This window comes from Lepidochelys olivacea (genome assembly GCF_965140295.1).
Source record: "Lepidochelys olivacea isolate rLepOli2 genome assembly, chromosome: 3".
Classification (NCBI taxonomy): domain Eukaryota; kingdom Metazoa; phylum Chordata; order Testudines; family Cheloniidae; genus Lepidochelys; species Lepidochelys olivacea.
In genome coordinates this window covers 129,979,803-130,003,654 of record NC_140413.1, presented here as the reverse complement: position 1 = coordinate 130,003,654, position 23,852 = coordinate 129,979,803, and the positions used below count along the sequence as shown (strand labels likewise).

Genomic DNA, 23,852 nt, shown 5'->3' with positions numbered 1-23,852 from the left:
AAAGGTTTTATGAAATTCACCCCCTCGCTCAATGTGGAGGGAGACATGCACAACTTCTTGCCCCTTCCCCACCGGTTAGAAATTACCTAAACTGAGTTATATTATAATCAAGAAATAAGTTTATTAACTACAAAAGGTGAATTTTAGGTGAACATAAGAGATAACAGAAAGAACAAAGCAGATTACTGACCAAATAAAGCAAAATACTCAAGCTTAAGCTCAATATATTTAAGGAACAGGTTACAAAATGTAAATTCTCACCCTAAATGTTATTTTAGGCAGGTTGCAAAGTTTTGGTGGTTCAGAGTTCCAGTTCTATTCCTTTTCAGACTGGACCCCTGTCTCAGTCTGGATTCCCCCTTGCCTTCCGATCAGGTGGCTTTAGCAGTCTTTCTTCTTGGATAGACAGGCCATGGAGAGGAGGAGGAGTCCCGTTTGCCTTCCTCCCCACCCTTAAATAGGATTTACATAAGGCATGAATCCTTTGTTTCCCAAACTTGACCCCCCCCTCCCAGTGGAAAGTTACATGAAGTCCCAGGTAATGTTTAGTATCAGGTGACAAGACCACCTGACTCTGTAGTATCAGTGTCCATGAGTCAGTGGCAGTATGGAGCAGCCGCAGGAAGGCCGAGCCTTTCCACAGTCCATTGTCCTCGCTGATGGGCCATCCGCCCTGTCTGGCTTTTCCATTGTTGTACCTGAAGTGTTAGCAGTGGGCATCATCCAAAGTAGCATAGTTGAAATACAGATACATAGTCAATATTCCTAACTTCAGATACAGAAATGATACAGGCATACAAATTGGATAATTAATACAGTAAATTATAATCTTTCCAATGATATCTTACAAGACCCCCATCTTGTATAAAGTACATCTCAGTTATGTCATTCATACCATAAGCATATTTTCATAAAGCATATGGAATAACATCACACAAAAAACTTTAAAATGCCTCAGTTGTGGAATCATAGGATCATAGAATATCAGGGTTGGAAGGGACCCCAGAAGGTCATCTAGTCCAACCCCCTGCTCAAAGCAGGACCAATTCCCAGTTAAATCATCCCAGCCAGGGCTTTCAATGGACTGATCCATTGATTTCCTGGGAGGTTAGAAAGATTTCCATTGAGTTCAATGAAGTTGGGTCAGGCACTATATGCATGATGGCCTCCAGTTTCTCACACAAAAATCATGTACACCATTATTAACACAAGTTGGTACTCTTTTTACCATTGTCATCAGAGGCTGATCTAGATCCTACTGGTGGTTCTTCCAAGTCATTGCCAAAGTAGATTGGTGGGGCACTCTGGGGAAGCATGCACTGCTGTTGTCCATGCTACACCTGTTTTGTGTTAAAGGTGTTAATTTGGCACCTTTCCTTAGCACTGAAAACATAAACACAAATATTGAGTTGGTCAGCTTAATAGAATCCAGTAGGATTTTCATCGACTTTACTTTTTAGAGTTCAAAAAAATCAGCAACATCTTTTTCACATAAGGGACGTTTGTCTGTCTATAAATAGCAATCTGAAACAAAACTGGATACCCAGCAAGCAGGGCTGCACCCAGTGCAGTTTATCATTTACTAACAACAAAGTTACACATTGTAAAACAAAGTAACCTAGCCCCATGTTCATGTTTAACCAGAGGCTAATCCTCCCTCGGCAGTGTTTTGAGATTGGCCCTTCGTCTGGTTAGCTGGTGTACTGGATTTCTGAAGTGTATTGGCTCTCCATTTTAGAATGAGAGCCCCTCTGGGGAGAGGATGAACCTTCCCTTAGGTAATGTACGTTGCCAAGAACTTAATAAAGAGCAATACCATCACCAAAAAGCACTTTCTCAGGAGAATGCTAAAAATGGGTCTGGGAGCTGTACTGGAGCAAGAGGAATAATGCTTTTTTTTATTTTAAAAAGAGCTTCCCTATTAAGTTAACATGCAATAAAAACCAGTCAACTAACCTCTTCACTCGGAGCAGATGAAGCAATCTGGTAAATTAAATACCAGCCTAAATTCAGACCAAACCTGAACAGAAGCTTTTTGGTTAAGTTGACTTTTAGTTTTCAATTTTAAGGTAGTTCTCACCCTTTTGGATCCCAGCCAGGACCTGGAGCTGAAGTGTTAGAATACTCTGCTGTGCCTTTGAGAGAGGCTATTCTTCAGGTATTATATAAGTTGTATCCAGAGGCAGAATGTACCAACGATCTTGTGGGATAGCTGTCCTCATTTGATTTCCAGTGCAATCTAACAGATTCAAGAGATGTTCAAATAGTTCAATACAATTCTGATAAGCACCCAAATGTTGGACACTTATCAGTGATTATGAACCTTCACATTCTTGAGCTTTACCTGCCCACCACACCAACATACTTTTATTTTAACTGGCCTATTTCTATAACTAATGAATTCAGTGAAGATGACTGGTGTTTTATGGGATATGTTACGGATTGGGTCACACATGGTGTATTCATTAGGTCAGTTTCCTATTCTCTTTCTCCTTTTGACATACTAGAAGTTTATTCTTTCATCCTATCTCATCTATCTGCAGTACCTATGACTCAATCTCTCTGTGTTAGCATTTCTCACCCTGGTATCTAAGAGCTGCACATGGCTATGTATCTACCTAGGTTTTTACATGACCCCCATAACCATATTCTGTGTGCCTCTCATGAATAAAAGTGAGAGCAATCATATCTCTCTACTCCTTCTCTGTCATCGAAAAGAAAACATGTAGGGGTGGGGGGTTTTCCATTTATTTATATATTTATTGGTGGTGGCTCATTTTTCTATATACCTATCTACCCATGTAACAGCAAGGGTAGAAAAGATGGTCTAGTAGCTTGAGCACTGACCTAAAACTGGATGCAATTCCTTACTTAGCTGGGCAATCTGTAGGACTTCGGGCAAGTCGCTTAATATACCTATGCCTCCATTCCCCATCTGTAAAATGGACATAGCGGATCCCTTCCTCATGTGGACTTGTGAGGGAAAACATCTATTAATGGCTGTGAGTAGAGCAGATTAAAATTTGGAATTTCCAGTCCATGAGAAATTCAATACTTCAACATTGGTTTTCATACTAGAGCAGGACAAAAGGTTAACATACCAAAAATATTCCTGCACCAGAACTTCAGAAAAATTTTAGTTTTTAAATAACAGAATGAATTCCTGGTTTGGTTCGACGTCAAACTGTGTCCACCTGAGCCATTGTGGTGCCTCAGAGGAGTTGTAGTATGAGTGCCTCATCTCCTCCATGCTCCATTATGGGCCAGGCTTCTTGGCCAAACTACATCTCTCATGACATATAGTGAGCATATAATTCCAATGAGAATCACAGCAGTTCAACCAGGAGGGAGATTACAATGCAACATGGGAGATATAGTCCAGCCAGGAATCCTGGCCCCTAAAAGCAGAAAGGGAATTAGGCACCTCAACTACAATTCCCATGAGGCACAGCAGCAGCTCAGGTCTGACCCAAAATGTACCTTCATTTCACTTTTCCTAACCAAAAATAATAAAAAATATCCCACATAAAAATTCAGTTTTCCAGAAACTTCATTTTCCACCAAAAAACATTTTGATTTAAAATTCCCAGTCAGCTCTAGTTGTGAGATGCTCAAATACTATGATTATGAAGGCCGTGTAAATACTTAGATAGACCAGGTTACTCTTGTAGCAAAGACTAGGTGAAGAGAAGGGTTTGGGGGATCACTTGGAATTTTGCCTGACTAGGTTGGGCTAAAGGCTTCTCTGTATTTTGAAACATACTTGGGTTTGATGTAAAGAAAATGAACTTAGAATAATTCTTTCTATTCATTTGCAACATGGACACTGTCCTTAAGCAATTGCCCAAGACTCCGGCAAAAACCTGCTGGCAAATGGAAATGCATCTTTAATTAAATTAGGAGCAAAACCGTATACTTCTACTTTCCCTTTCACAAGAATCCTCCTGAAGGAGGGGGCTGTTGATATACAAAATAGAAACATTCTAGAAACGCCAGGCGTATTGCTAGACAGGATGATGAGGGAGGGAGTGACAACTCTGCAACTACTTTGGGAATTGCATGAATTATTTATTAACACTGTGACATAAGCCATCCTTTATTACCTAAACGTAAAAAACTGCAACAGCAGCTCAAATGGGGCTCAGTAAAACTAGTTTAGTCTATTTACAGCATACATCCAGGAGTTGAGCATGCTCCTGGATATACAGCTTCCTGGCCCATTCCTATTCTGGGAAAGGTGAACCCGGAGTGGCCCATTCTAATAGAAAGCTTTAATTATAAACCAATCTTTTTCTAGCGATGGTGTTTCAATGATGTTAGCTGGGTCCTCAAGTCTCTGCTTCAGGGAGGTGAAATCCCCCGTGATTCACCCCTGTAGCCAGGGTAGGATGGAACAAGGGCAACCCCCTGTTTGGATCTATCTTTCATTTATATTTTGGTTAGCACCCTGGTATTTTAAGTGAGATAAAACAAACAGTGACCAGAATCTTCACCCAAAGTTTAAATCAAATCTGATCTTAACCCCCTAGGAAATTTCTAAAAACTCACTTAACTTCCTTTTCTCCTTCCCCCTTTATATGTCATGTTTGTGAACTTCTTAACTTCTGGATGCTGGTTAGGACCAGAAACAGAAATGTCCAAATCCTAAGAAAAAAAGCTATCATCATTGCATTTCCAGCCCAACCAGGAACAGGGAATGCTGGCAATCTTGCAAGAAACCTTGTGCTCATGGGACTTCCAGCCCAATTTTGTAGATTCATAAAGATTTGATTGTTTGACCTCTGGGTGTTTCTCTGAACTGTATCTCTGAAATTTTCAAGGTTCATCCATCATTGGGTTGTTTTCTTTTCTGGTAGTGGCAAAAAGACAAGACCGTGAAAACAACTGCTGGGGAAACAGTGCTGGGGAAAATGACACCCCCAAAAGAACCTCAGACAGTCCTCAAAGTCCTAGAGAAACCCAAAGTGCCAAGCTCGTCTATGACTCCACTTCCATTTGAACAGAATGAGCTTGCTTGTCTGAGATTTCTGGATCGCACATATTAAAGCCGACGGTTTTTGTCCAGAATCTGTCCCAAAAAAGTGCCATTCCATCAAGTTCATTTGCTCCTGTTTCATAGATAGTAAGGTCAGAAGGGACCGTTATGATCATCTAGTCCGACCTCCTGCACAACGCAGGCCACAGTATCTCATCCAACCACTCCTGCGAAAAACCTCTCACCTATGTCTGAGCTACTGAAGTCCTCAAATCGTAGTTTAAAGACTTCAAGGAGCAGAGAATCCTCCAGCAAGTGACCTGTGCCCCATGCTACAGAGGAAGGCGAAAAACCTCCAGGGCCTCTTCCAATCTGCCCTGGAGGAAAATTCCTTCCCAACCCCAAATATGGTGATCAGCTGAACCCTGAGCATATGGGCAAGACTCACCAGCTAGATACCCAGGAAAGAATTTTCTGTAGTAACTCAGATCCCACCCCATCTAACATCCCATCACAGGCCATTGGGCCTATTTAAAGATCAATTAATTGCCAAAATCATGTTATCCCATCATAGCATCTCCTCCATAAACTTATCAAGTCTAATCTTAAAGCCAGATAGGTCTTTTGCCCCCACTGCTTCCCTTGGAAGGCTATTCCAAAACTTCACTCCTCTGATGGTCAGAAACCTTCATCTAATTTCAAGTCTAAACTTCCCAATGACCAGTTTATATCCATTTGTTCTTGTGTCCACATTGGTACTGAGCTTAAATAATTCCTCTCCCTCTCCAGTATTTATCCCTCTGATATATTTATAGAGAGCAATCATATCTCCCCTCAACCTTCTTTTAGTTGCTGTTGATTCAGCAGAACACGTCAGGATTCAGTGGACAGAAGATAGTGGGAGCAAAGGTGCTTTCTTTCCTGCCAAACTCATCTACTTTATAGGTCTATGAAAGGTAGGCAATTATCACTCTCCAGAGCTCTCCAAACATTTCCTTCTCTCGGCATCACCATTCACTAGCAAGATGGGTAGGCGAAAAAGAGTAGTCTGAGTGGGGAGATAGCAGAATAAAATATTCTCAGCTCTGCTGCACTACTGCTGAGAACTTGTTTAATAAAATAAATACGACTAATAATATTGTTTAAATAAAGTACTAATGTGCTGTGGGATTTAGCTATGTCTTCCACTGCTGCATTTCTACAGCCAGCTAAAGCCATTTAGAAGAAAGTGATACCCCGGGATGTCTTTGGGCAATAAATCACACCCCCTGCTCTCGTTTCATTTAAAAGCGAAGGGTGCTGAGTTTTACTAGGCCCCCTCTTGTCATCACAGTCTGTGATTTGCAGTGCCAGGGCCAGACTTCTCTTCCCTTTTTTCTCCCAACTGCCACAAGATCACATTACATTAGACAGAGAGGTCTGCCAGGTCACGGCCCTGGTCACCGTCGCCTACTTCCTGTTTCCTGCAAACTCCATACTGGGAATATTTTTCCTTTTATTTTTCCTTCTGAAAAGCTAGTTGGGGGCCTTGTCCAGTCAAAGGCAACCATGCAAAGAGGCTTGATCGGTGTGTACGCACCTATATGAGCCAGAGAGGGAGAGTTGGAAGGGGAGGCAAGGGGTGAAGTTACAGTCTTGTGTCTGGAAAATGCATTTCATACTGTAGCACCACTTGTGACAGCCTTTCAAACGAACCATCAGCCTCGCAACAATGCGCTGCTGTTACATGGAGCTCCCAGTAGCAGGCTGTACATGTGTGAATTGTCCCAGCTGCCATTCTGGGAACTGCTGGTTAGTAAACTTGAGCAAAATAAAAACAAACAATAGAACAGAGCAACAATGGGCGTCTAGTCAACCCTGATTCACAGGGTAGAATGGAGCAAAGTGCATCCCTGCAGAAAATGCTCCTGATGTGATTAAAGCACAACTTACTCAGATTGATTTTTAAGCCAGTTTCATGATTTTGGTGGGGGGGGGGGGGGCTTCACTCATGAGTTTTTTTAACGGTTGGGCGTGACAATAATATAAGTGCTCAGCATGTGCCAAACTTCACTCCACTGAAGTCACTGGTAAAACTCTCATCTGCTTAAATGGGAAAAGAGTTAGGTCAGTGCTGAGCCCTTTTGAAAAATCCCACCCAAAGATGTCTACCAACTGCCCCAAGGAATGTTACCCCAAGAAACATGGCTCCTGCTTTCCTATCCCATGATTGAATTATTTTCAAAGGACCTCTCTGGCCTTGCAAGCAGTTTAGAGCATGGTTACTGTGTCACAAGACATTTCTACCACTGGGCTCCATCAAAGCCAACACAGCTATGATGAAGATGGGGAGGAGGTTGGGAGTTCAAGTAGGAGCAATTATAGCCAATAATGAACAGGCGTGGTGAAAATCCCATGACTCTTGTCTGAAAAGACCTGATCCTTAATTTCTGCTTCAGGGAGGTGAAATTCCCCCTTGATTTACACATTCCAGTACACTTGAGCTGCTGGACAGGATGTTGAGGAGTGAATTATTATTAAAAGGAGTAGGGTGGTGCTTGGCTGGCAAGTAAACAGACAAGGTCCCTGTCCCAACGAACGTAAATTATACAGAGACCACCACACAAATCCTAGCATATTTTGGGAGGGGGAGTGAATTGGGAAAGAGATAATCAGCAATGGGAAGGGAATATTGCTCTTGGGGGACCACAATGCATTCCACAAAGAGCCCAGTGTATAAGATGTTTTGTTCCACATCATTCTTGTTAATCACATTTTGTAATTAAAAAAATTTCAATAGATTTCTGTTGAAAGACTTCCTGAAAGAAGTGTGTTATTGAGAGGTGTTTGAGTACATCAGGAGTAGTTGCTGGCACACAAAACATAGAAGGCTGTTCCAAATAGAAGGGGCATCATGAGGGAAAGATTTGACAGAAATGATTAGACAGGAGATCAGCAGAGAGCTACTGGAGTTGGAAATGGAGTAAGAAGAAATGAGAGCGATGAGGTAAACTGGCATGATGCTGTACAGAGCCTCCATGATACAGACCAGATCCTTGAACCTGAAGCAGCGAGCAGGTGGGAGTCACTGAAGGGATTCAAAGAGGGACATGACATGTCTGAGCAGCAAGAGCCAATGATGTTTGCAGGCGCTGTTGGATCATATTAAAGAAGTTCTGTATTAAAATCACAAATGAGTTTGATTCCCCATAGTTTCAATTCCAGGGTATTACTAATTAAGAGGTCTCTTGGTTTCTGGTACTGTTTCTCTCCCTCTATGTGTGAAACTTGCAAGCTGCTAATTGTGTTAGTACATCCTAAGACAGAGTCTGTTCTCAAAGCAATTCACAGAGAGAGAGACTCAAAGCAATACTCTAACAACAGAAACAGCACCCAGAGACTCCCCGCCCTTTTGTTGTATTAACAATTGTGATTAAAATAGAGATAGAGGATGTATGTGGATGGATGCTTGGTGTGGATAATAACTGAATGATCAGGGAGGTGCCAGCCTAAGAATCCAGTGTCCATCGGCTGAAGAAGGCGTCAATTGGAAATAACCAGAGGACCCCCCCCCCCGGAGGGCAGACTGGAATCCACCCAACAGCCTCAAGGATGGGAGAACCAAAGAACAAGATTACATCTTGGAGCCGTCAGGAATGTGCTATCTGCTGATTGATTCAGCAACAGCATGATGAAGCAATTCCCATAGACTGGCATAGGAAGAAATTCCTATAAAAATAGACTCTAAAAAGTGAGAACTTTGGGGTCTGATTCTGCAAACCAACTTCCAGGAGCATCAGATGAGCATCTGACAAGGCCCTGCTCCCTCCTCATGTCCAGGCCACCTGGCCAGTGACTTGGCATGAGCAACTCTAAGGCTGGTAACTATGATAACAACCTTGCAGAACCTGTGTGTGTGTGTGTGTGTTTGTATGAATGAATGTGAGAATAAATATGAGATTGAATGGAATGTTATAGCTATAACTAACTGCTTACTATGATTCTTTCTGTATTCACAATAAATGTGGTATTTTGCCTTTTTCCCTTTAATAAGATCCTGCTGGTTTTTTATTTTATTGGTACAACATTTTGGTGGAGAATTGCGAAAGGGGGAATATTGGTAAAAAACCTCAGTTACTGTAAATATTGGTGTGCACACCGCCAGCTCTAGTGAGCTAGGCATTTCTATTAGGTTAACCAGACCTGCTGGCCTCGAAGAAGGTAGCAGGGGACCTGCTGGCCTCCGAGAAGGTAGCAGGAAAAACAGATTAAACCAGACCTGCTGGCCTCCGAGAAGGTAGCAGGAAAAACAGATTAAACCAGACCTGCTGGCCTCCGAGAAGGTAGCAGGGGACCTGCTGGCCTCCGAGAAGGTAGCAGGGAAAACAGATTAAACCAGACCTGCTGGCCTCCGAGAAGGTAGCAGGGGACCTGCTGGCCTCCGAGAAGGTAGCAGGAAAAACAGATTAAACCAGACCTGCTGGCCTCCGAGAAGGTAGCAGGGGACCTGCTGGCCTCCGAGAAGGTAGCAGGGAAAACAGATTAAACCAGACCTGCTGGCCTCCGAGAAGGTAGCAGGGGACCTGCTGGCCTCCGAGAAGGTAGCAGGAAAAACAGATTAAACCAGACCTGCTGGCCTCCGAGAAGGTAGCAGGGAAGAACAGGTTAACCGGACCTGCTGGCCTCCGAGAAGGTAGCAGGGGACCTGCTGGCCTCCGGGAAGGTAGCAGGGGAAAAACGCATAGATTAAGCTATGATTTCAGAATCTAGGCTGTGTCACTTGCTAAGTAATACCAGCAGTGACAAAGAGATTGAAATATCCATGTTAAGATGTTTAAAAGAAAACAGGGTAAGCCAGTACTAGAGGGAGGAATGGAGTCAGAAGGAACTCCAACCTCACCTTTTGTTAAAGAAATTACACCTTTTAAACAAATCCTTCAAAAATTTGGGCACAGTCCTTGGACTAAACAAGGCCTAGCTGATGTCTGCACTATTTTGGACCTAGAGGATAGATTGGCTCAGTATATCCTCATATACAAACCTTCTAGTGCTGCCAAAAGAGATGCAGCAGCAATTTGGTTGTTGTGGGAGGCATGTAAGGATTCTTCCCTCCGCTTGTCTTCATGTAAAGAGGAAAAGGCACAAATGGAAAAGGGAGCAGACAATTGGAAGGTGCTGGCTACAAATATCCAAAGCCAGCTGAAAATAGTGAAAGAGGCACTCCAGGAATACAAAAAGAGTGAAAAAGTTAACTCTGCAGAGGCTGGAGGGAGGCAGGTAAAGGGGGAGAAAGTCCTATGTACGGCACCACCAGGCATAATTACAAAGAGAAAAGAGAGTAAAAAAAAAAAAAAAAGTTAACTCTGCAGAGGCTGGAGGGAATTAAGCAGTTAAACTTTGTATTTCACCCAAACAACTTTTAACCGAAAATGTTAAAAAGGAAAAGTGTTAGAGCATTCTTGGTTTCTTTGCAGCCATTCTGAAAGAAAAATGGGCCCTTTTCCAAAGGAATGTCTGTAAATTAGCCAGGCAAAAATAAACTGATTAAAATCATTTGACTGGACAATTTAGTCAAATTTGCTAAAAGAACATAAGAGGGTTCTATTGGAACTTAACTGCCTCAAATGTATAAAGGGAATGTAAGATGTAAAAAACAGAGCAGTGTGGAAGGGATGTTAAGGAAAAGGAAATGTGTATGTATCTGTCTGTGTGTGTGTAAATATGTAAAGTTCTAAGGACCAGTTAGTTTTGTTTTTGTTTTAAATAATGCCACTAAAAATCCATTTGACTCTTTAATTCAAAGTTGCAAAACTGACAGACCTTTTTGCTAGACACAGGTAATTAGTGTTGTTTGGCTTTGGGATTTGGCATTTAACCCTTAAAAGGTAACTCAATGCTTTACAAAATTTAAAATGTTTTTAAGTTGTGGCTGCAGCAGGGCAGTCAAAATCAGGAGAATATAAAAAAAAAAAAATTTTGGATTCTTTTTGTTTGTTTTTTGTTTGTTTGTTTTTGTAACAAAATAGCAGATGAGAGTTGTAGTAAAAAAAAAAATTAAAAAAGACAGTGCCTCTCTGAAGCAACAGCAGGGGTGAGGTGCACAAAACAAAAAGGAGCAATGTTAGAAACACTGAGTCTTAAAATGGCTCTGAGTAATCAGACTGTCACTTTGATAAAGGTACATGAAAACTCTGTAAGCAAAAAAAGAAATAGTGACACCTTATGTAAAAATGGATCTGGATAATGTTATAGAAGTTAAACTATGGAAGGAATGTGCATTTGCCCCAGAACATGTGCAGGGTATATTGTAGAAGGGGCAAAAGAAATGCAAACATACCATGCTACTTAATTAAAATGCTATTAGGGCTCCAAAGGGAGCCACAATAGGTTGGGTTTTCTTTTTCAGATTGCTGTGTGTTTTGGAAGCAGAAGTTAAAAGTAATCAAAACTCTGGTGAAAGTTGATTGTGTCCCTTTTAAGATAGAGTCTCTGAGCTGCTGATGGCTTTAAATCCAAGAGCAGGAAGTTTCTGTGAAAATGCAAATTACCTAAATGATAAAGGAAGGAAAGAACTAGCAGCACAAAGGAGCTGCAGATAAAGGACATACCTGGTCAGCAAACAAATTGTCTAAATAAAAGGCATGGGATAACAAGATAATTTTAATAAATTTAATGATAATAAGTATCCCTGTAACAACGTATAGTGTGTATGATTTTTGGAAAAATCCTTTAAGGTCGTATGGTAATGATGCTTCTCAGTTATTACCTGTAAATAAAACTTAAAGCTTAACACAGCAGGAAAAACATTATAAACTTGGTCTGCTGTATAAGAAGGAAAACTCAGGGATTTAATGACTAAACAGTGGGATAATTTCCCCATAACCCTTAAAAGATAAAAGCCTTTGAAACCTGGCCTGCCTATAGAACAAAAACAGGAAAATATGGGGGCAATTTCTCTGTTTTGCCTGCAATCAGCAAGGGTATTTGTAAAAGAAATATTTTAAGCAATAATCTGCCACCCCAAAAGGGGTAGAAACATGTTCTTTTTGTCTTTCAGAAAACCAGGAAAAGCTGCCAGCTGAAAAGCAACCCAATACCATGAATCTACTGTCACAATAGAAATTGTGTTCTGTGTTCTATGTTTTGTCTTGTGTTTTGTGTTGTTGCTCGCACTGTTATGTGTTTAAAAAAAAATACTGAAGACCTGCAGGAACTTAAAAATAAATTAAGCTTTCTGTCCCAGCTACAGGACAGCCTGATACAAAAACAAGTACATGCCAATGTAGACTTGGTCCAAATTGGTCTGGGTAACCTAGAAGGCCGATGGAATCTTTAGTAATGGCTTAATACTACCACATGGCTTATCCATAAGAAAAAAAAATATTAGAAATAGGAAACTACACAGCCATAGCTATGGGATGCACTGAAATGCAGATACTTGCACTAGCTACTTTGGAACACAAAATGTTCTGGGTCATATTGGGAAATATTAAGGGTTTGATGCATTTGTTAAAAAAGAAAGAGATCATTGTTTGACACTTATCAATATGAATGGATGCAATATGTTTCCACTATTGTAAACCAGACTTGTTAATGGGAGAAATTGTTGTCAAAATTGCACACCAACAGTCCCTGGAGGCAAAGGTATTGAAGGTTAACCCACTCCCCATATTACACATGGGATCCTTTTGGCTACCCTGGACCTTGAGCCAGTGGGCTGGGGAGGGAGGGAAGCTATTGGACACTAGAGGTTGTACCGAATGGACTCCTCAAAAGTGGGTGTGCCTCACCTTGCCTGTTGCCCCAGAACCTTGTAGTAAAGATACATCACTAGGATCATGTATGTGGCAAGAATTGGAATCACAAACTCAAATTGCCTCACAGTACTTTCTCTTGAATAGGCTACATAGAAAGTGACACTGACGATTATAAATCTTAGTGTCAAAAGGGGGATTATGTTGGATCATATTAAAGAAGTTCTGTATTAAAATCACAAATGAGTTTGATTCCCCAGAGTTTAAATTCCAGGGTATTACTAATTAAGAGGTCTCTTGGTTTCTGCTACTATTTCTCTCCCTCTGTGTGAAACTTGCAAGCTGCTAATTGTGTTAGTACATCCTAAGACAGAGTCTGTTCTCAAAGCAATTCACAGAGAGAGAGACTCAAAGCAATACTCTAACAACAGAAACAGCACCCAGAGACTCCCCACCCTTTTGTTGTATTAACCATTGTGATTAAAATAGAGATAGAGGATGTATGTGGATGGATGCTTGGTGTGGATAATAACTGAATGATCAGGGAGGTGCCAGCCTAAGAATCCAGTGTCCATTGGCTGAAGAAGGCGTCAATTGGAAATAACCAGAAGACCCCCCCCCCCCCGGAGGGCAGACTGGAATCCACCCAACAGCCTCAAGGATGGGAGAACCAAAGAACAAGATTACATCTTGGAGCCGTCAGGAATGTGCTATCTGCTGATTGATTCAGCAACAGCATGATGAAGCAATTCCCATAGACTGGCATAGGAAGAAATTCCTATAAAAATAGACTCTAAAAAGTGAGAACTTTGGGGTCTGATTCTGCAAACCAACTTCCAGGAGCATCAGATGAGCATCTGACAAGGCCCTGCTCCCTCCTCATGTCCAGGCCACCTGGCCAGTGACTTGGCATGAGCAACTCTAAGGCTGGTAACTATGATAACAACCTTGCAGAACCTGTGTGTGTGTGTGTGTGTTTGTATGAATGAATGAGAGAATAAATATGAGATTGAATGGAATGTTATAGCTATAACTAACTGCTTACTATGATTCTTTCTGTATTCACAATAAATGTGGTATTTTGCCTTTTTCCCTTTAATAAGATCCTGCTGGTTTTTATTTTATTGGTACAACAGCGCTGCATTTTGGATGGGCTGGACGAATGTGAGGTGAAATGCATGGCAAGCAGAGAGGAGAAGGCTGCAGTGGTTAAAATGAGAGAAAACTAATGCATGGATAAGGGATTCAGCAGTAAAACTGGAGAAGAAAAATATGGAGTTTAGGGGTATTGTAAAGCAAAAAACAACAGAATTTTGTAACTGCAGGCTATGTGGCAGAGAAAATGGTGGAGTTAGCACTGGGAACAGAGAAGAGGAGAGTATTTCGGAGGAAAGAAGAGTTCAGCTTTTGTCATGGTGAGTCTGAAAATGAACACTTAGAATAGCAGTGCACATCCCGGATGAGATGGTGGAATGATGTTCAGAGATGCAAGACTGAACAGAAGTGGACAAGTCAAGGTGAATTGGGAGGTTAAGGAGTTGCCAGCATAGAAAGTGTAGCTGGAGTCCCAAGAGTCACTCAGGGATAAGATGTAGGTAGAGCAGAGGAAGGCCCAAGTCCAAAGTCAGCAGAGAAAGGCAAGACTAATTGAAAGGCAGGATGAGAACCAGGAGAGTCACAAAAGCTCAAGAAGCAGAAAGAGCCCAGCAGGAAAAAACGGAACAACAAAATACAGAAGGGGCAGGTAGCAAAAACAAACAGGAAAAAGACAAAGAAGGCCCTGTCTAATACTGATCAAACACAATGACACTTCAAAAAATCAGTTTGTGTGGCCATTAATGGGGAGTAGAGCTTTATACCAAGGTTTATATTATAAACTTGCTCATACATAAGCAGGTTGTGCGTATCTTTGACGAGTTAAGTAGGGTGATATCCTGAATTTTCTGAGAGGAGAACTATTCTTGACCCTGTGATTTGTAAACAGCTGTTTCTGGAGAGCATGTAGACCAAAGTGAAGGAAACAAAGCCACGGCACGCTTTGCTTTTTTATCACACATTCAGGTTTCCCACTCTCTGCCATAGGTTTGTGTCACAGAGTCCCCGGGCAATGCTCTGGAACTGCTCCCTATGAAGCCAGGCAGGACTCTGGTGAGGTCTCCTCTCTGGGAGCAGACTGTCTCCAGAACACACAGCTGACATACTGTCCACCTTCCTGGGTCTGACCTCGGAGCATTCAGCATCCTCTGCCCCTCCGTGCACTTCCCACAGCGAGTCCACTCACATAGGGTCCTGGGGAAGCCAGAGGGCCCTGCACCCCAACTTCGCAGTCAGACGGGACTCTCAACCAGCCAGTAAAACAAACAGGAACACGGTCTAACACAGAGCTTGTAGGTACAGAAAACAGGACCCCTCAGCCGGGTCCATTTTCAGGGGCAGTGAGCCAGACAACCCCGTCTGCACTTCACTCCATGTTCCCAGCCAGTCCCAAACTGAAACTCTCTCCAGCCCCTCCTGCTCTGGGCTTTGTCCCTTTCCCGGGCCAGGAGGTCACCTGATCTCTTTGTCTTCAACCCGTTAGCTCTCACCTTGCAGGGGAGAAGGGCCAGGCCATCAGTTGCCAGGAAACAGGGTGTTGGCCATTCTCTGTGTCCAGACCCCTGCACACACCTGCCCTCTAGGGCTCTGCAACAATCATACCCTTATCCCACCACCTAGATACTTAAGAACTGCATAGGGGAAATTGAGGCCCCCCCCCACAATATTCAGAGAAAACATTAAGAACAGTCCCACTTCGTCACAGTTTGCAAATCTTATGCAACATAGAGTTGCTTAGAACGCATTCATTTTCTCTTTGCTTCAGAGTCTCTCAGCTCATCCTCCTGATGTACCAATGAGATCTGCAATAGCGTTTGAACAAGCAGGAGCACAAGCTGAGTATGCCAGAAAAGAGGCAGAAGCAGGAGCACAGTGGGGTTGCAGGTGAGGATTTGGAGTAGGCTGGGAGTTCAGGAGAGATCATGGTTGTCTTCTTGTTACAAATATTGTTAGGAAGGTGGAAGCTTTTCATATCCTCTTGCACTAAAGGGCTAACAATACATTAGCCGCTCCAAGGTGTGAGGGCGAATGGACATTTGGATCTCCAATGGTGCACAGATAGAATCACTTCATTCTATTCTCCTATGGCCTTGTGCAGTAGATTTTACACATAGCTCCATTCGCTACAGTGTCTCTTATCAGGGAGACCTTGCACATCAGATCCCAGTATCAGAACCCAATATGTGCTGGCACAGTGCACTCCTGGGGTATGTTTACACTGCAATCAGTAGCGTAGGCATCCCCGAGCAAGCTTTGATTGAGCTAGCTCACTAAAAATACCAGTGAAGCCACAGCAGCACCGGCAACAGCATGGACTAGACACCCAAGTACACTTGGGTCCCTGGGTATGTACAAAGGTGGCTAACTCATGCTGCTGCAGCTTCACTGGCACTGCTATTCAGAGGCCATGTGTGGGGGCGGGGGTCACGTGCCCCCTCAGGTGTGCTGCTTGGTTTGTACTGAGCATGCTCACCCAGCCTGAGCATGTTCAGTGATACTGCTGAAGCCGGCTGCCCTCACTCTGCCCACGTACTATCAGCAGGCACGGGTCGTCTCTGCTGCTATTGTTAGTGAGCTACCTTGATCAAGGCTAGCTCAGGTGTGTGTACACATGCTGTAATCACACCTCTGATTCCAGTGTAGTCATATCCTCAGAGATAGGAGCATCTGTCTGCCATGTAATCATGATGGAATGCAGGGAAGGAGACTACTGGTTCTTTTCAAGGTCCATATCCTACAGTAGCAGGGCTATTAAACACTGTTAGGGTTATTGGGGGCACAGCTGGGTTATAGACTCAGGAGTGCAAGAATGCTGGGTCATCTGTGATCTAGGAAGCCCATAATGGGTAGCAGTTTTCCCTGCCACACATTGGGTTCCGGGCCATAGAGAGATAAAAGTTGAGGAATTTTCTTATTTGTGTCCCAGGAAATAATGGGATCCAGCAACAATCCTAAGAGAGCATGGCATTGTGGGAAACTGAGAGACAGAGCAAGTGAATGCTACAGGTTTGTGAGATTGGTGTGTGCTCTGCCTAATGGCACTCGGAGAGCAAAGGTTTGCCCTCTGACATGTGTGTGCAACTTCCATTAACTGGTCTGGGAGTGACACGTCTCTTTGAGGGCAGGACTTGGCCCACGGTGTAGTTCATGTCTGCAGCATTTTTTCCTATCCTGACTGTACAGAGCAGTTGTAGTAATTCTGATTTCCATGGCAATCCCATGGGGAAATGAGGGGGAAGCCTCAAGGAAAGGCAGAAAATTGAAGATTTAATGACTTATTGATGCTCACTCAGCCCCCGACTCACTGCTAAGATTAAAGGCTCAACCTGCTTCCTGTGTATCTAATGGCTGGTTTTTTGTTTTGACAGAGCAGTGCTGGGCCTCAATACCTGCTGCCCTGTTTCTTCTGTCAGGAAATACGCTGTAGGGAGCAAAGATTCATGTGTCAAATATCTCCATGGGCCAAAGGGGCTGTATGGAAAACAAATGGGAACAAAACAGCTTTAAAAGCGGGCTTCAAATCTATACAAGAAATGTAAAAATCTGCTTTAAAGCTACTCACAGTCCTGAATCACTAGCAAACATAGAATCAAATTCTACCCTCACTTACACATCTGCACCCTGCTGAGTTCAATAGCCTCATGCAGCTGTGAGGGGAGAATTTGGGCCTGAAGGTGTAGAATTTAAAATGACCAGCAAATATATTTCAAAACAAATTCACAGAAAATCAATTTGTCCTTCAGGAGCTGCATTTAGAAGTCTGCATTTCCTCTGCCACAAATGATGATGATCAGGACTAGGTTGAACTAGTCCTCTTCCCAACTGCTGGCTGTCTTTCAAACCCAGTCAAACCGCAGTATGTTCTGATGTGCAGTAAACTGGAACAGTCTCCCCTACCGAGGAAGGGAAAGGGCTAACGCCCCTCTCTTACTCCTTTCTCCCACCATCCTTGTGACTTTCCGTTCATAACGCACCAGTCACTCTGAAACTCCTTAAGCCCTTTACTTCAGTGTGGATGGTTTCTCTCCTGGAGCCCAGCTGTAGCTAACTTCAAATCTCACAGCTCTGGGGTGTGCAACATATTTGGAAGCATATCACCCCAGAGCATGGGAAACAGTTTCAGCAGCAGTGGGGCCAAGCAGAAAGAGTGCTAACAGTGCTGCTGGAGAAGGGAAGCAGCATCTCTAGACTCTCCAACTTGAAGAGGTTGGAAGGGTCGGAGAAAGAAGGCTTCAGGTCACCTCCTTGGAGATATGAGAATGCATGGGTTTCCATGCAAGACCAGCATTCCAGAGTAGTTTTAAGGGCAACTGTTTTCCTTATTCTAACAAAGTTTCTTGCTCAGTGTTAGATCGAAGAAACTTTTTCTGTGGTTCTTTCCATTGTCCCATGACAGGATGGGGAATTCACTCTAAGAACTGGGTTAAAATAAATGGATTAGCAGTCAGGTTTTAGGTCCCAAGTCCAACTTTTGGGTGCAGCTTATTCACAGTGAACCAGACCTCTGAAGTTCATAAGGTTCAGCCATTGTTCAGGACAACTCTCTGAAAGAGCATCCGAGCTCTGTTGGGTGATTGAATTGGATGTCTTCCTACCACATTCCCAGGCCTCTTATGTGGTGGCTTCAGTTTTTGCTGGGGAACACAGACCCTCAGCGAAGGCTTTGCCATAAGTGAAGGACAAAGCCCTTTCCAGATAATTAGCTCCAAAATGCAAGTATATTTTTAAACGACAGCTGAGCACGACTGATTAAAGTTTCACGAGGGCTTGTGCAAACTTTTTTGATCAGTTTCACTGCCCAGGTGTTTGTACCACCTGAATTTAACTTGCAGTTTCAGGGTTTAGATTAACCCAAAGAATCAAAAGGGAAATAGAGCAAAACTCAGCCAAAAGCTGTAATTTTGGCCTCATTTATGCTCTTTAACCCGGCAAATCCAGAGCTCCAGGAGTTTTCACTCCAAAAATCAGCCCAGGTTCACAAATCTCTGTGAAACTTTTCATGAACCTGTCCCAAGTTTGGGCTTTGCAGCGCAACCTGAAACAGGAAGAGCGATACCTGGCTTCATTATAAAAGTTAGGCTGAGGTTTAATTTTTAAAATGACACAAACATACAACAGACAACATCGTCAATGGCATTACACCAAGCATGTGTTTCCCTTCTGATTCAAATCTGCCATTCAATAAGGCCCTGATCATCAAAGCTCTTAAGCCTGTGTGCTACTTTAAGCATGTGAGTAGTACCACTGACATCAGTGAGACTACTCAGATGTTTGGAGTTACGCACATGCTCAAATCCTCTGTTGGATGAGGGCTCAAATGAGCCGGCCAGCAGTGAAACCCACCCATGCAGTACCATTTGAAAAATGCCTCCATTTCCTTTTCCTTATGTTCTGTTGTCATTTTAAACGTCCATTTCCCCTCTTTTAAAAAAAAAAAAACACCTTGTTTAAAAGGCTTCCTAATTCCATCCTAAATGAGTCTTAGGACAGCTCATTTTTCATCCAGAGAAATCTGTCAGCCTGCTCAGCTGAAATTCTTCATTCTTCCAACTGGCATAAATCCTTCCTCAGTTCTAAATAAACCATCTCCGGTAACTTACACGGGCACTTGATTCCCTTACTCCCATAGAGTAGCATTGCCATACATGTGGTTACTATAAGGCAAATTTATGTTCACCTTCTCTTAGGGACAAAGTGTGTGTGTCTGTGTGCGACCATACAGAGTGGTTTGTTTGTATGTGTATAGGATATGTGACACTGTGTGTGTGTGTGTGTGACTGAGTTTCTGAGCATGCATACACAACATGCACACTTCTGGGGGGGGGGGGTTAGCTTAGCTATAAACATTATTCAACTCCATGCAAGCTATATAGGGGAGTGTTCACTCAGGCATTTCAAGCAGTGAGCAGAAAGGTCTTTCCAAGCTAATACCTAAGGCTGTGAAAATGGGACATTTTCCCCTTCAGTGCTGCAATAATCCACCATGCAAGGCAGGGTTAAATTTTCTCTATCATCACTTGCCAGTCACTCCAAGTGTTGCTAATGTCTGAAATCAAATCTGAGTGTCTCCCTAGCTGGCATGGTGCTGTGGGCCTTTCTCCTCCTCTTTCTCTTCTGTTTGGGTCCGCATCCCCCATGATCCTGTCATCACATTAAATATGTATTATTTAACTCAGCCTGTGGGAGAAGCTGTGATTGTGTTGTATGTTAATAGCCACATTTGCAGCTGGATTACCCCCTAGGGCTCTACACGGTTCATATCTGGGCCCGTGACATACTGCCTCAAAGTGGAACCATAACCAGCAAATTTGCACTTGACTGTAAAATATGATTGCTCCTTTTCGTTTTCATTTCCCTCTTAATCCCCTCTGCCTGTCTCCCTACCTCCTCATGCTTGCAGACTGCTCCCAGGCACCAGCAGAGCTAACTAACTGACCCCTGCCAGCACATCAAGGGGGAGGACACGAAAGTGACAAGAGTTGTGGTGTGTATGCCATGCTTTACAGACCTTCCCCCTGCAAAAATACCAATGCTTAACATTAACAATGCATTGTTTTTTTCTTGTAGGACACACTAAAGAACCTGCCACAAAAAGGTAAATAATTTTTTTTTTAAAAGGCCAAGATAAAGATACCAGTCTGGGTGACAATGCATGTTTGCAGTTCACTTATAGAGAAAGCAAAGATAGGTCTGAGTGGCAAAATTCAGATCTGGATCCAGGTTTGGATTCAGCACCCCTTCCAAAGTTTGGAGTTGTTTTGATCAGGGCTTTTGTTTGGACCATTCCTACCACAAAAGCAGAAAGTTCTACTAAAAATTGCAAGCTGCTGGCCTGGATTTCTTTTGCCTCTTCAGGATCTTAGCTAAGACAGTGATAGGCACCTTATTAAGAGGAGCCTAAAATAGATCAACAGATCAGGATAGATTGGATGGAAAATATGGAATGGAATTTTCAAAACTATTCTCCAAAACAACACGACCTTATGCAACAGAGGTGTCTCTAACACCTGTCTAATCAAAACAGGGAGCAAGTTTCAATGTTATTCATATAATAGACATGCTATATTGCCAGTGTACAGCCACAGCATGCTGGTATAAAATTTCTCCAAGACCAATCAATTATCATTGCTGTTCCACTGCATTCTCACATTAGGGATATTAATTTCTTCCAGTTTCAGTGACCACCTCTTACATAATCTTGCTGTTAAAAACATGTTAATCAGTCTAACAAAGGCTCTTTGAAACTACAAATACCAAAGAATTTTGGAAGTCTAGATGGTAAGGGCTTTGCCCAAGGCCTCATGCATGACGCTGCATAGAGCGGCTCTGCCTCCAGAGCAGAATAAGAAGCAGATTGTGACTCAGAGTGATTATCTGCCTCCCGATTGTGCCCATGCTCCAGGGGCAGAGATGTACCCTGCTGCAGCCCAGTGCCAGGCACACCATAAGTCTCCCAGCATACTGCCGCAGCTACAGTGACCACTGTGTTGAGGGGGAGGGGAGGAGTCCAGGATCTTCATGGGAGATGGAGGAGCTCCTGTGCAGAGACTGCTTCCACCCTGCCCTTCTACCCTCAATGCAGGGAGCCAGCACAGGTGTGGAAGGCATCCTCTTACTCCATGGACGATTCCATGGATTGTTAGGCCATGATGAGCAGTGGCAGCTATCACAAACCTCTTCCTTTTCTTAAGCATGGGGTCAGATTGTGATTCCCTTACATTACACAGTACTTTGCACTGTTGACTGCAGTGGGATTTCTCATGGTGTAAGGTGCTACTCAACATAAGTAAGAGTATTCCACTCTGACCTAGTTTAAGGTTTCTGGGACAGATCATCTGGCAGTGTAAATGAAGTCAAAGGAGTAACACTGATTTACACCAGCTGAGAATCTGCGTTTAACAGATGCTTTTGCCTTTCAGCACAGGGATGAATTTAGTAAAGCTGCTTATATCTTTTATTTTTGTATTATTATTATTAATATTATATTAGTTTGCAAGTCAGAGTTCACTCCAAGAATATCACCTCAAACACCCACATGCCCTGAATCAAGAGGGTCAAACTCAAAGTTTAACGAAGAGAAGGTTAAGAGGTGATTTCATCACTGTAAGTAACTACATGGGGAACAGAAATTTCATAATACAGGGCTCTTCCATTTAGCAGACAAAGATATCACAAGATCCAATGGCTGGAAGTTGAAACGAGAGAAATTCAGACTGGAAAGATTGTGTCATTTTTTAAGTGAGGTTAATTACTCATTGGAAGAATTTGCCAAGGCTTTTGGTGGATTCTCCATCACCAGCACTTTTAAAATCAAGCTTGAAGTTTTTCCTAAAAGATCTGCTCTATTACAACCACAGCTATTGAACTTGAAGCAGGAATTAATACAGGGAAGCCCCTATGACCTGTTTTATAAACTAAAGGGTATCATATTAAATGATCACAGTGGTCCCTTTTGACCTTAAAAATCTATGAAAAACATGACCAAAATATAGAAAAGGGAGAGATTTTCTCCCAAGAAAACCCATGGAGAAGAGAATGAGGATTTCTGCAAAGAAAACTTTATATGGAAATCCCTGGCCAAGAATAGAATTGTTTAATCCACAACAGCAACAGGCAGATGGGGAAGGAAAAAAAAAAAGGGCGGGGGGGAGAAAAAAAGGACATTTACAAAATGTTATAAACTGCACCAAATATGTCAAAGCTTCAGTGCAAAACCTTTCATCTACTCTTTGACTTGCCATCATTTGACATGTTTTGCTGAAATGCCACAAATTTTTGCTACATTCCATGAAATTAGAGAAGAAACTGCTTGAAAGAAAACCTAATAACTCAGTAATAAATTAAGGAATTTTTACATTTTTACGTGTGTAATTGGAGAAGCAGAGGTTTGATGGATTAAGACCCAACGTTAGTGCTCAGACCCTTTTGAAGGGTGCCTTAAAAATAAGTCTAAATAAATAAATGTGGTCATTTCCATAAGTGCCCAATACAACACTACATTAACCCAAAGTTTAAATGCTGCTTGAAGGAGCTGAAGTCCGTAAAGAGAAAGAAGCAAACTGCATGAGCCCATTCAGTTGATCCTGTCAATTAACAATGGGGAACAAGGAAGGAAGAAAGGATGAATAAAAGGATGACATTTTTTTCCAGTTATTTTTTTCAGGCAAAACTGTTTGCCAAATGGGCAAACAGTTTTGGTGCCCTCCCACTCAGATCTACTCAGCACCTCTAGGAAAGTAAGGCCATTTTTATTTAGTTACCTCGTTATGGGTGTAGATGCCAAGCTTTAGGCATCCACATTTAAAAATGTTGGCCTCAGCATTTACCTACTGCAGTGTGACCATATCTCCGGGTCTCAGTCTAGGGAGATACTATGTTATTGTGTTTATTATTTATATTGTGGTACTGCCTTGTAACCCCAGTCACGAATCAGGACTCCATTATGCTAGGTGCTGTACAACACAGATAAAAAAATAGCCCCCAAAGACCTTACAATCTGTAAGTGCCCAGTTACCACAGATACCAGTGTGATAAGTGCTAAGCCTGCTGTAAGATGGACACATCTATTATCACCAGTGACATGCTCCTAACTGGTTTTGAACACAACTTCCCTCACTAACCTGGTATCCCTCAGGTGATTCCATGGTATCTCCTCCGTGTTTGCCTACATAATTTTGTCTGGATGGAAACCTTGTTGTGAGTTGGGGAACACAATTGATTTAACATGATCATTTGATTTTTAGTTACCTTTTTTCTTCCATTCCATTCCAATGCATTTCTGTGGCATCCGTGGAGCTCTGTGAAGGCCCTTTTGTAGAGATAACAATACCTCCACGTGGCTAACCAAAGACTTCATTTCTTGCAAAAGTCTGAACATCTACAGGAAGATGCTGGCTTAGTGGCCTGGTCTACTAGGGGAGTTGCTGGGCGCTGAAGGTGTCCAGCAGCTGTCAGCAGGCTCTGAGCATCTTTTGCAGGATCAAGCCTCATCTGTGCTTTTTATTGCACTGGTGTAACTCATTTCCTCCCATCAGACTGGTCCCTCACTC

The 23,852-nt window shown here is 42.6% G+C and overlaps 1 long non-coding RNA gene across 1 annotated transcript; it reads right to left on the bottom strand.

Moving 5' to 3' along the window:
• Positions 1-247: 247 nt before the first annotated feature.
• LOC311517698 lies at positions 248-23,852 on the bottom strand. Its single transcript, XR_014710763.1, has 3 exons — positions 23,551-23,852; positions 2,081-2,239; positions 248-1,383 (listed from the first exon to the last, which is right to left on the bottom strand). It is a non-coding gene; the product is annotated as an uncharacterized lncRNA (long non-coding RNA).